We start from the raw sequence: 11727 nt of genomic DNA on the forward strand, positions 1-11727 counted from the left end.
CTGGCAGTTAACATTTTATTGCCATTTTACTGGTTATGAACTCTTTCTATGATATCTTCGTATCTATATGAATAGATAGGTGATATGTATCAGTATGTATGTGTTTAAAGAGAGTTTTTTTCCCCTGGGCATGTCTCCATACATAAATATTTTTAAAAGTTAAAAACATGGGTTCCATGTTTCGAAATGGCTAGGACAGGAGCTGTGGAGTTCTCAAATCCTAATTGAGGGCTGTCTCAGGGAAAGGTGCTGATACAAAAATCAATCTCATCCTAGGTGACCTCTGTCAACTTTATAAGCTCTTTGATGACTTATTAGTCCATTTATAAAACAAAGAGAATAATACAGATGTTATTGAGGTTCGTGTTTATAAAATATTCTAAGATGGCCAGATGAAAAGTGTGACTCACAGGAAATGCCAAATCTGAAATAAATCATCCTTCTGAGTCACAACAAATACCTTTCAATGTGATGGAAACTTGATATTTGAAAACTCCCTTGATTAGATTCCTGTTTTCATCAGCTGTACTTTTCCTATGAAATTTGTTTACATATTTCTTTCCTCTTTACCATGCTTTCAAATTGGTTGACATTTATAACTTGAAAGAGGACCATTGAAAAATTACTTAAGGGAGACCGGCACAAATACAATTTTTTTTTCCACCAGGGAAAGGCCATGTGCGTGTGTTTAAATGTAATTATCGTTTCCCTTTTGATTTTTGTCAATCAAGGAAATAGTGTTACTAAAATGTCTGATTGTTTTATCTCATCACTACCAACAAAAACTGTTCCATTACAGTCTGTGAGGCTTTCTATTTTAGAGTGTTTTCTAGGCAATATGTGGTAATTCAAAGAGATCAAAGTAAATGTCTCCACCTCAATTCATACAAGCCTTGATAATAATATATTTTCAAAACTTGTCCATTCTAAAGTAACATTTGTCTACTAAGCCCTTTTTTGGGGGAAATTTAAATTAGTGGGAGGACCTTATACACTATCTTTTTCATAAATAACACTTTTCTTGATTATTAAGAAGTAAATAAAATGATCTTCAATTCTAGCACACAGAGATAAGCGCCATTGAAATGTTGGTGTGCTTTGGTCTAGTCTTTTGTCTATGCATGTTTTAATATTATATACTTTTTAAATTTTATTAATCTCATTTTGTGTTACAGTTTCTTTTTTATTAAGTTGTGCAGGTTTGTTACATAGGTACACATGTGCCATGGTGGTTTGCTGCACCCATCAACCCATCATCTACGTTAGGTATTTCTCCTAATGCTATCCCTCCCCTATCTCCTCCCCACCTCCCCGCCGCCACCCCTGCCCACAGGCCTGGCGTGTGAAGTTCCCCTCCCTGTGCCCATATGTTCTCACTTTTCAACTCCCACTTATGAGTGAGAACATGTGGTGTTTGGTTTTCTGTTCTTGTGTTAGTTTGCTGAGAATGATGGTTTCCAGCTTCATCCATGTCCCTGCAAAGGACATGAACTCATTCTTTCTTATGGCTGCATAGTATTCCATGGTGTATATGTGCCACATTTTCTTTATCCAGTCTATCATTGATGGGCATTTGGGTTGGTTCCAAGTCTTTGCTATTGTGAACAGTGCTGCAATAAACATACGTGTGCATGTGTCTTTATAGTAGAATGATTTATAATCCTTGGGGTATATACCCAGTAACGGGATTGCTGGGTCAAGTATTTCTAGTTCTAGATCCTTGAGGAATCGCCACACTGTCTGCCACAATGGTTGAACTAATTTACACTCCCACCAACAATGTAAAAGTATTTCTATTTCTCCACATCCTCTCCAGTATCTGTTGTTTCCTGACTTTTTAATGATCGCCATTCTAACTGGTGTGAGATGGTATCTCCTCGTGGTTTTGATTTGCATTTCTCTGATGACCAGTGATGATGAGCATTGTTTCATGTTTTTTTGGCCACATAAATGTCTTCTTTTGAAAAGTGTCTGTTCATATCCTTCATGTTACAGTTTCTTTTGGTAATTTTGATTACTATTCACTCCAATTAAGTCAGTCATGTAATATTTAACATATTTTTGCATGTGTTTAAAAAATGGCAATTTAAGATTATTTTAGATACTGTAAGTAAATTGAAATTGTGAAGTATAGATTTAAATGTATTATTTTTGAAATTTCCATCTGAAATGTTACATAATTTTGTTTGTTGAGTCACTCTGTAATTAATTCTAAAGCTCAAACCATGAGCTGTTCACACTGTTAAACCTTAAAATTGATTTGGGACCAGAAAAATTTCATCAGCTGTTTTAATTTAAATAAGTATGCATGTGCTTTGCCACTGGATAATTGTGCTAACTCAGGCCAGGTGCAGTGGCTCGCGCCTGTAATCCCACCACTTTGGGAGGCTGAGGTGGGCGGATTATCTGAGGTCAGGAGTTCGAGAACAGCCTGGCCAAAATGATGAAGCTCTGTCTCTACCAAAAATACAAAAATTAGCCAGGCATGGTAGTGCACCCCTGTAATCCCAGCTATTCAGGAGGCTGAGGCAGAATTGCTTGAACCCGGGAGGTGGAGGTTGTGGTAAGCCGAGGTAGCGCCACTGCACTTCAACCTGGGCGACAGAGTGAGACTCTGTCTTAAAAAGAGAAGAAAAAAATTGTGCTAACTCTTATCAAGCAAGCCCTTGAAATTCCACTCAATTCATGAAGCCATCTCAGTTTCTTCTGGGACAGGTAGTAATTTACCCATTCTCAACCATTTAGAAATATTATTAAGTCCCTTTAACTTACTGAATCATAACAGACATTCATTCCATTGTTTATACATAAAATTACTAAATATTAGTTATTGGGTAGTCCTAGATAAAATTTGTGAAGTTAGGGTGTCTTCTGCTCAAAACTGTTTCTGTTTTGAGTATTCTTTATTTTCTTCTTATACCCAAATAATCAAAATCTGATAATTCCCATTGCATACCTTAGGAATCTGTCTCCCATGCCCCACTCAGCTCCCCTTTCCTTGCAAGGCTTGTACTTTGGACTTTTCTGACCACCACACCTTACCCCATACTCATCAGCCAATGTTGATTCTTCTGGTGGCTGAGGGTCTTGTTGGATGACTGCATTGCTAATCTTGCCATTGCATTTCGCTAAAGTGCAAATAATTGATAAATGATTCATGAGTCATGCCTCCCAGAGTGTGTACTCATTTAATTAATGGAAGGCTTCGAAGGCTTAATTCCTAAGAGGGACTGAGTGATAATGAAAGTAGATTGAAGTATTTTGAAGGGTAGTGAGGGAAAGAAAGCTACACCCATGTGATAACTGGGTTTCCAATATAGCTGTTTTCAGTCTGATTCTCAGAGGCTGACTTTGATATAAGAACATTTGAGCAGGAGATATGCTAAGGAAGTGCTCCCAAGAAAAATCAGTAGGGGGGCTTAATGGAAGCAGAACAGGGAAGTGGAAGTAGCTAAGCAAGGACTAATTTCAGGTCAACTCCCTTTCTCAGCCCGATCCTGCAGGGAGTTGTGCAAAGGAAATTACATTACTGATTTTGTCCTGGCTTGAGGAAAGCGAGTCATTTTCCATAGCTTGCCCTGTGGTGGCCATAAACTCCCTGGCACTTCCTGCTATAAGTATGGCCAAAAAGGCTGTAGTAAACCAAGGACAGTCCCCTTGGTTTTGAGACTGTGAGCTGTTAGAAGTACAAATACAAAAGCTGGGGATGGGCATAGGAATCATAAGGAGGATCCATAGGGATGTGGATGAAGCACCATCTGTATATACTGCAATGGCATGAACTTAAGAGGGAACAGAGTGGATGAACAATATCCATGCAGCCATGAGTTGGGCAGTGGGTCCTTCTTCCTGAAGGTAATTACAGCACCAGATCAAGATATAGAATAGAAGTCTTTCTTGTACTCACTTCCCATCAATAGACCCCTTGAAAAGGTAATCAGTACTCTGATTACACTTACTTTTGCTTGCTTTGTAGCCTTATGTAAATAAATCATACACTATGTACTCTTCTTTGTCTGTCTTTTATATCTGACTTATTGAGATGCATCCACATTGTAGCATCTAGAGGGTGGTCATTCTTTTTCATTGCTGTGGAGTATTCAATTATATAACTGTTTCACTATTTATTCTACTGCTGATGGGTGTTTGGGCTATTTCCAATTTGGGGCTATTATGAGTAATGCTGTTATAAATTTCTTTTAAGTGTATTTTGAGGCACAAATGTTTGCATTTCTGCAAGAAATGTGTAAATACCTGACAGTAGAGTTGACTGCATAGACTACACATATGTTAAGCATTAGTATAATAGATATTGCCATATAGTTTCCCAAAGCGATTATGGCATTTTAACTCCCACTAGCAGTATATGTGAATTTCAGTTACTCTACATTCTCTACAATACTTGGGAGCCTCAGTCTGTAAATTTTAGTCATTCTAAATGCATAGCTTGTTTTTTAAACTGTCAGTAAATTGAAAACCTACGATTAAGAATTTTGTGGAAATTTCCCTTGATATTAGCAACCTTATTTTGAGAAATGCCAATATTAGTAAATAACCACTCTCCCCACACATATGCTAAGTGCTAAATATTATTATTTATTTACTCAACTGATAAACTTGTTTTTTATTTTTAAGCATTTGGATCTGAATCAACAAGATGTCTCTCATATTGTGTATTGTGAGTAATTAATGGTTATGTCTACTTAAATTTGCTTTATACAGAGCAAAGTTTCATGCTACATAACCCATCAACTAGTTAATACATATCTTTAAAAAACATTTTAATTTGGCTAGTCTTTAGCCTAGAACTTTCTAGCTCCAATTTAAAATTAAGACATTCCAGCAAAATATGTGGGAATATTTTGACATCTGTGTGTATGTATATAGTAGGAAATGAGTCATTTTAGTGTCAGCTGAAAAAAAAGCCACATTTTAGGTGTATGAGACTATTTTTAAAAGTTGTAATTTTCTGTAGACTGAAACCTGATAGCAGGTGAGAGAGAGGTAGCTGTCTGTCCATGCATGGACTGTAATTGGAGAAAGCTTTGAGCAGTATGCCTGTCCTCCAGTATCACTGTCACTATACATCATTTTACTAGTATGACTTTAGCTTTTTAAGTGTTTTAGGACTCTGCAGTATCCAGTTAATAATGTTTTTAACTTAGGTAGTAGCCATGCTGCAAAATAAGAAGCCATTGTAGGAGGCTCCAATGATCTAAAAAAAATTAGGCTTTTATTAGATGGCAAATTTGTTCAACCATGTGATTCTTGTGTTAATTTTTCTCCTTATAACTAAAAAAGTCTTACAAAATAAAAGGTAAATATTGCCTCAAAAATTGTGGATACCTGTATAAAGCATCTGCCCTCGATCCTTATCAGCTAACACCTGCTTTATAAATTAATACCTTATCAGAGATTTGTAGAGTTAGCTACAGAGTAAGTCATTAAGACGTGGTGGTTGAAAGAAAGAAAACCAAAAATTATAGTGGAGAACTGTCTAGAGGGAAAGAAGATCTGCTTATAAATTACAGAAAACAACAACAATTTTAAAAATAATAAGTTTTTCACAATTTTTCCAAAGCCTGCCTCTGCTCATTTTAGGATGAGCACAAACCATATGGCTTCTATCTGGAGGCACTGTGAGATCAATGGTCTGGTAATGTCTGTTGATTTCCAGTATCAAATTCATAGAAGCATACAGTAAGTAAAAGAGAAAGAGTCTTGGCAATTTTGTAGTTTTTGTTCTTTCATCCAAACAGGAGAACTGGAGCTCTGCAAAGAGTGAAGAACAACCTCAATGTCACATGAAACGTTTTCCATCCTCCATTTCCACCTATTTCTCCAAACACCTCTCTCTCCCCCTCTCTTCAACAGTTTCTATTAGTGTTTTCCGTTAACACAAAACTCAGAATTCTCTCTGCCATGGGCCCTTGTGTTTTTTGATGTTTGTGTCCTTGTTTATGCAGTCTCTCCACTTACAGGCAACTGTGTCAGGCAGTGGGGACAGCTGAAATGTTGATGCTGCCATCTGGGAATCACTTTCTTGTGGGGGTCACTCATGTAAACAAAGAACACTTGCTCTAAAGTACAACGTAATCAAATCATGAAAATTATGAAACCAAACAAGCTCTAGCTCCCCTTCTGTGCCTGTATGAATTACAGAAATTCCATTGAAATGTGTTGAAATGATAGCAAACATTTTAGTAGACAATTCCATTATATACCCTGATTTTAAAAGATGGACTCAGACCAGAAATTTTGGGTGATTCTTGGAAGGTAAAGGGCAGATAGAATCACTTTGCTGGAGAAATCAGAAGAGGGACAACTGCAAAATAAAGGCTGTAACAGGAGCGTGTGTCACATCATCATAGCAGTTTTCTTGTCTTCCTTCCCTTCCTTCCTTCCTTCCTTTCACCTCTGAACTTTTTATTGACCTCCTGCTCCCCAAAGGGTACCCTGCTTCTGCTGGCTTGATGTCTTAGAACTTTGGTGTCATTGGTCTCAGACACCACTGTGCGGCGGGTGGTGGTCTTTGGATGGTTTGCATGGAGTTGCTGTTGTCCAGGGCATCACCAAGATTGAAGTCCTCATCATCAAGCAGGCGGTGGTAGGTGGCGCTCTCAGCCTCCAGCTTGACCTTGATGTTCAGCAGAGCCTCGTACTCCCCGATCTGGTGCTGTCCCTCTGCCCGGCTCTGTGCCATCTCTGACTCCAGGTGCAGCAGGATCCTGTTGAGCTGCTCCATCTGCAGGGTGTAGTGGGCCTCCACCTCCCTCAGGCTGTTCTCTAAGCTGGCCTTCAGATTTCTCATGGAGTCCAGGTCCATCTTTAAGGACTGGACTGTACGTCTCAGCTCCGTGAGCGTCATCTCAGCATCTCCAACCTTGGTGGACTGCATAGTGACCACTGTGGTGCTCTTCTCAATCTGCTGAGACCAGCACTTGTCCAGCTCCTCTCAGTTCTTTCGAGTCAGCTCATCATATTGGGCCCGGATATCTGCTATGATCTTGGCAAGGTCCTGAGATTTGGGGGCATCTACCTCCACGGTCAACTCAGAGCTGGCAATCTGGGCTTGTAGGCCTTTTACTTCCTCTTTGTGGTTCTTCTTCATGAAGAGCAGCTCCTCCTTGAGAGCCTCCATCTCTGTCTCCAGCGGCAGCCAAGTGACATTGGTCATCAGTGACCTTGTGGAGCCCATGGATGTCACTCCCCACAGACTGGTGCATGGCCAGCTCTGTCTCATACTTGACTCTAAAGTCATCGGCTGCAAGACAGGCATTGTCAATCTGCAAAACGATGCCGGCATCGTCCACAGTATTTGCGAAGATCTGAACCCTCAGGTCCTCGATGGTCTTGAGGTAATGACTCCAGTCTCTGACCTGGAGTCCCTTCTTCTCCAGGTGCTCCCGGATTTTGCTCTCCAGCTTCCGGTTCTTGGTCTCCAGGCTCCTCACTCTGTCCAGGTAGGAGGCCAGACGGTCATTCAGGCTTTGCATTGTCTCCTTCTTATTCTGGATGCCTCCCATTCCTGCCAGACCCCCGGCCATCCCCGCGGCCAGGTCCCCGGACCCCATGCCACCCCGGAAGCTGGTGGAGCGGGACACGGATATCCGGGAACCAGAGCCCCCGGCGCCTGCATAGACGCTGGCCATGCAGCTGGCCGGCCGGGCGCCGTAGTTGGACACCTGGACAAAGCCCAGGAACAGGTAGTTGGTGGAGAAGATGGAGCGAGTGGTGAAGCTCATGCTATCCAGGGAGGAGAGTGAGAGGACAGGACTCAGGCTTTGCCGACGACCCGTCATAGCAGTTTTCTAAGGAAGCTGCAGAGAAACATCAAGCTCAGATCGAACAAAGCAAAGAGCGGGAGGGGCCCTTGGGCCAAGTATCAGGGCAATAAATTAAAGACTTTATTTGAATAATCTGGGTCCCACCCTCTAGCCTCAATAAGCAGCTGTTGACCCCAGCAGTGTTTACTCCAGAATGAAGCCTAGAGGGTGTTTGTTTGATATACAGTGAGTTTTCCTAGGAGAGTCCCTTTTGTATGAGGCTGTGGCTGGAGATAAAGGAAAGCGGAGCTTGAGCTAACCAGGGACCTTCACATCCACATGAAGACAGGGGAAGGAAGGAGAATCACTGATTCCCTTTGTCTGCAGGACACATTTGAGAGGGGGGAACTCTGAAGCAGGAGTTCAGACACAGGATACTCCCAGGGTGGGTAGTATACAAGGTAATATACAACACAGAGCAGGGCTGCCGATCCCCAAGACTCTAAATAAAAGTTATTTGTAAACCCTGGAGGTTTATCAGTCTGGCCTCCTCTCAAACATTCAAGGCAAGTTTCTATGTTCAGAGCTTATATTCAGTGACAATAAAAGAGGGTCTCATTTGATCTGATGAAATACAATACAAACATTATCTAACAATTCCGTTTGATAAAGATCATTATAAATAGCAACCCCCAAACCATAAACTTGCTAAATAAATTTAGGATAAAAGCAAGTCATTAAAAATATTTAAAAGATCCAAAATGTTTCTGAGTAGCATGAATAGAAAAAACACTATCCACATTTAAACATACCCTAATATAATTTCAGAATACCAAGGATAAATATGAAATTCAAAAAGTTGGCCAGGCGCAATGGCTTACGCCTGTAATCCCAGCACTTTGGGGGGCCGAAGCGGGTGGACCACGAGGTCAGGAGTTCAAGACCAGCCTGGCCAACATGGTGAAACCCCCTCTCTCCTAAAAATATAAAAATTATCTGGTCATGGTGGTGCGTTCCTGTAATCCCAGCTACTCAGGAGGCTGCAGCAGGAGAATTGCTTGAACTGGGACCCGGGAGGCAGAGGTTGCAGTGAGCCAAGATTGGGCCACTGCACTCCAGCCTGGGCTACAGAGAGAAACTCTGTCTCAAAAAACAAACCAACAAACAAAAATCCAAAAGTTTTTCAAGAGAAAAAAACCCAGATTGCTAATGATAGAGTTCCCATGTTGAAAGTGAAGGAATAATATTGAAGTTGTGAAAGACAAAAATATTAACCTAGAGTTCTTTTTTGCTTGTTTTTTTTTTAAATTTTAATTTTAAAAAAATTTTCATGAGTACACAGTAGGCTTATGTATTTATGAGGTATGTAAGATATTTTGATACAGGCATACAATGCATAATAATAAACTAGGAGTAAATGGGGTATCCATCACCTCAAACATTCATCCTTTCTTTGTGATAGAAACAATTCAATTATAACTTTTAGTTATTTTAAATGTATAATGAATTATTGTTGACTGTATTCACCCTGTTGTGCTATCAAATACCAGATCTTATTTATTCTATATAAATATATTTTTGTACGCATTAACCAGCCCTACTCCCTCACTCCACAAGTACACGTCCCAGCCTCTTGTAACCATCATTCTGCTCTCTGTTGCCATGAGTTCAATTGTTTTAATTTTTAGCTCCCACAAAAAATGGAGAACATACAAAGTTTGTCTTCCTGTGCTTGGCTTATTTCACTTAATTAACATAATGACTTCCAGTTCCATCCATGCTGTTGCAAATGACAAGATTTCATTCTTTTTCATTGCCGAATAGTGCTCCAAAGAAAATATGTACCACAGTTTCTTTATCCATTGGTTTGTTGATGGACACTTAGGTTGCTTCTAAATCTTGACTATTATGAATAGTGCTACAATAAACATGAGGGAGCATATATCTGTTCAATTTACTGATTTCCTTTCTTTTGGGTATACACTAAGCAGTGGAATTACTGGATCATATGGTAGCTCTATTTTTTAGTTTTTTAAGGAACCTCCATACTATTCTCCATAGTGGCTATACTAATTTACATTCCCACCAATGGGGTACAAAGTTTCCTGTTTTGCTACATCCTCAATAGGATTTGTTATTATCTGTCTTTTGGAAAAAAAGCCGTTTTGACTGGGGTGAGATGACATCTCACTGTAGTTTATTTTATTTATTTATTTATTGAAACAGAGTCTCACCCTGTTACCCAGGCTGAAGTGCAGTGGTGCAATCTCAGCTCACTACAACTTCCGCCTCCTGGGTTCAAGAGATTCTCCTGCCACAGGCTCCAGAGTAGCTGGGATTACAACAGCCTGCCACCATGCCTGGCAAATTTTTGTATTTTTAGTAGAGACAGGGCTTCACCATGTTGGTCAGGCTGGTCTCAAACTCCTGACCTCAGGTCATCCACCCACTTTGGCCTCCCAAAATGCTGGGATTACAGGCGTGAGCCATCGCACTCGGCCCAACATCTCATTGTAGTTTAGTATGCATATCTCTGATGATCAATGATGTTGAGTGCCTTTTCATATACCTGTTTGCCATTTATATATCTTGTTTTGATAAATCTGTATTCAGATCTTTTTTCCATTTTTAAATTGGATTATTAGATTTTTTTCCTATAGAGTTGTTTGAGCTCCTTATATTTTTGTTATTAATCCCTTGTCATAAGAATAGTTTGCAAACATTTTCTGCCATTTTATGGAGTGTCTTTTTACTTTGTTGATTGTTTCCTCTGCTATGCAGAATCTTTTTAACTTGATGTGATCCTATTTATCCATTTTTGCTTTAGTTGCCTGTGCTTGTCAGATATTACTCAAGAAATCTTTGCCCACTCCAGTGTCCTGAAGGATTTCATCAATGTTTTCTCTTAATGGTTTCATAGTTTGGGGTTCTTGATTTAAGTCTTTAATCCATTTTGATTTGGTTTTTGTACATGGCAAGAGATAGGGGTCAAGTTTCATTCTTCTGCATATAAATATTCAGTTTTCCTGGCACCATTTATTGAAGAAACTGTCTTTTCCTCAATGTATGTTCTTGACATCTTTGTTGAAAATGAGTTCACTGTAGCTGTGTATATTTGTTTCTGGGTTCTCAGTTTGGTTCCATTGGTCTGTGTCTGTTTTTATGCCAGTAACCAAAACCATGCTGTTTTGGTTACTACAGCTTTAAAGTATAATTTGAAGTCAGGTAATGTGATCCATTCAGTTTTGTTCTTTTTGCTCAGGATAGCTTTGGGTATTCTGGATCTTTGGTGGTTCCATATAAATTTTGGGATAGTTTTTCCTATTTCCATGAAGAATGTCATTGGTATTTGGATAGGGCTTGCACTGAATCTGTAGATTGCTTTAGGGAGTATGGACATTTTAACAATATTAACTCTTCCAATCCATGAAGATGAAGTATTTTTGCACTCTTTCATTTCCTCTTTATTTTATTTCATTAGTGTTTTATAGTTTTCATTGTAAATATTTCACTTCTTTGGTTAAGTTTATTCCTAGGTATTTTATTTTATTTTGCTTGTGGCAATTGTAAAGGTAATTATTTTTTGATTTCCTTTTCAGATTGTTCACTGTTGGCATATAGAAACACTACTAATTTTTATATGTTAATTTTGTATGCTGCAGCTTTTCTGAATTTGTTTATGAGTTCTAATAGGTTTTTGGTGGAGGCTTTAGGTTTTTACAAATATAAGATTATGTCATCTGCTGAGAAGGATGATTTGGCTTCTTCCTTTCCAATTTGGAGGCACTTTATTTCTTTTTCTTATCTGATTTTTCCCTTGTACTTCCAGTACCATGTTGAATAACAGTGGTGAAAGTGGACATCATGGTCATGTTCCAAATCTTAGAGGAAAGCCTTTCAGTTTTTCCCCATTCGGTATGATACTAGCTGTGGGTATGTCATATATGGCTTTTATTGCATT

General features: G+C 39.3%; 1 pseudogene; it reads right to left on the bottom strand.

The window, feature by feature from the left end:
• Nucleotides 1-6365: 6365 nt before the first annotated feature.
• Nucleotides 6366-7775, bottom strand: LOC100972754 (keratin, type I cytoskeletal 18-like; annotated as a pseudogene).
• Between the last annotated feature and the right edge of the window lie 3952 nt (nt 7776-11727).

Source organism: Pan paniscus, chromosome 13, assembly GCF_029289425.2.
Source record: "Pan paniscus chromosome 13, NHGRI_mPanPan1-v2.0_pri, whole genome shotgun sequence".
In the NCBI taxonomy this organism is placed as follows: domain Eukaryota; kingdom Metazoa; phylum Chordata; class Mammalia; order Primates; family Hominidae; genus Pan; species Pan paniscus.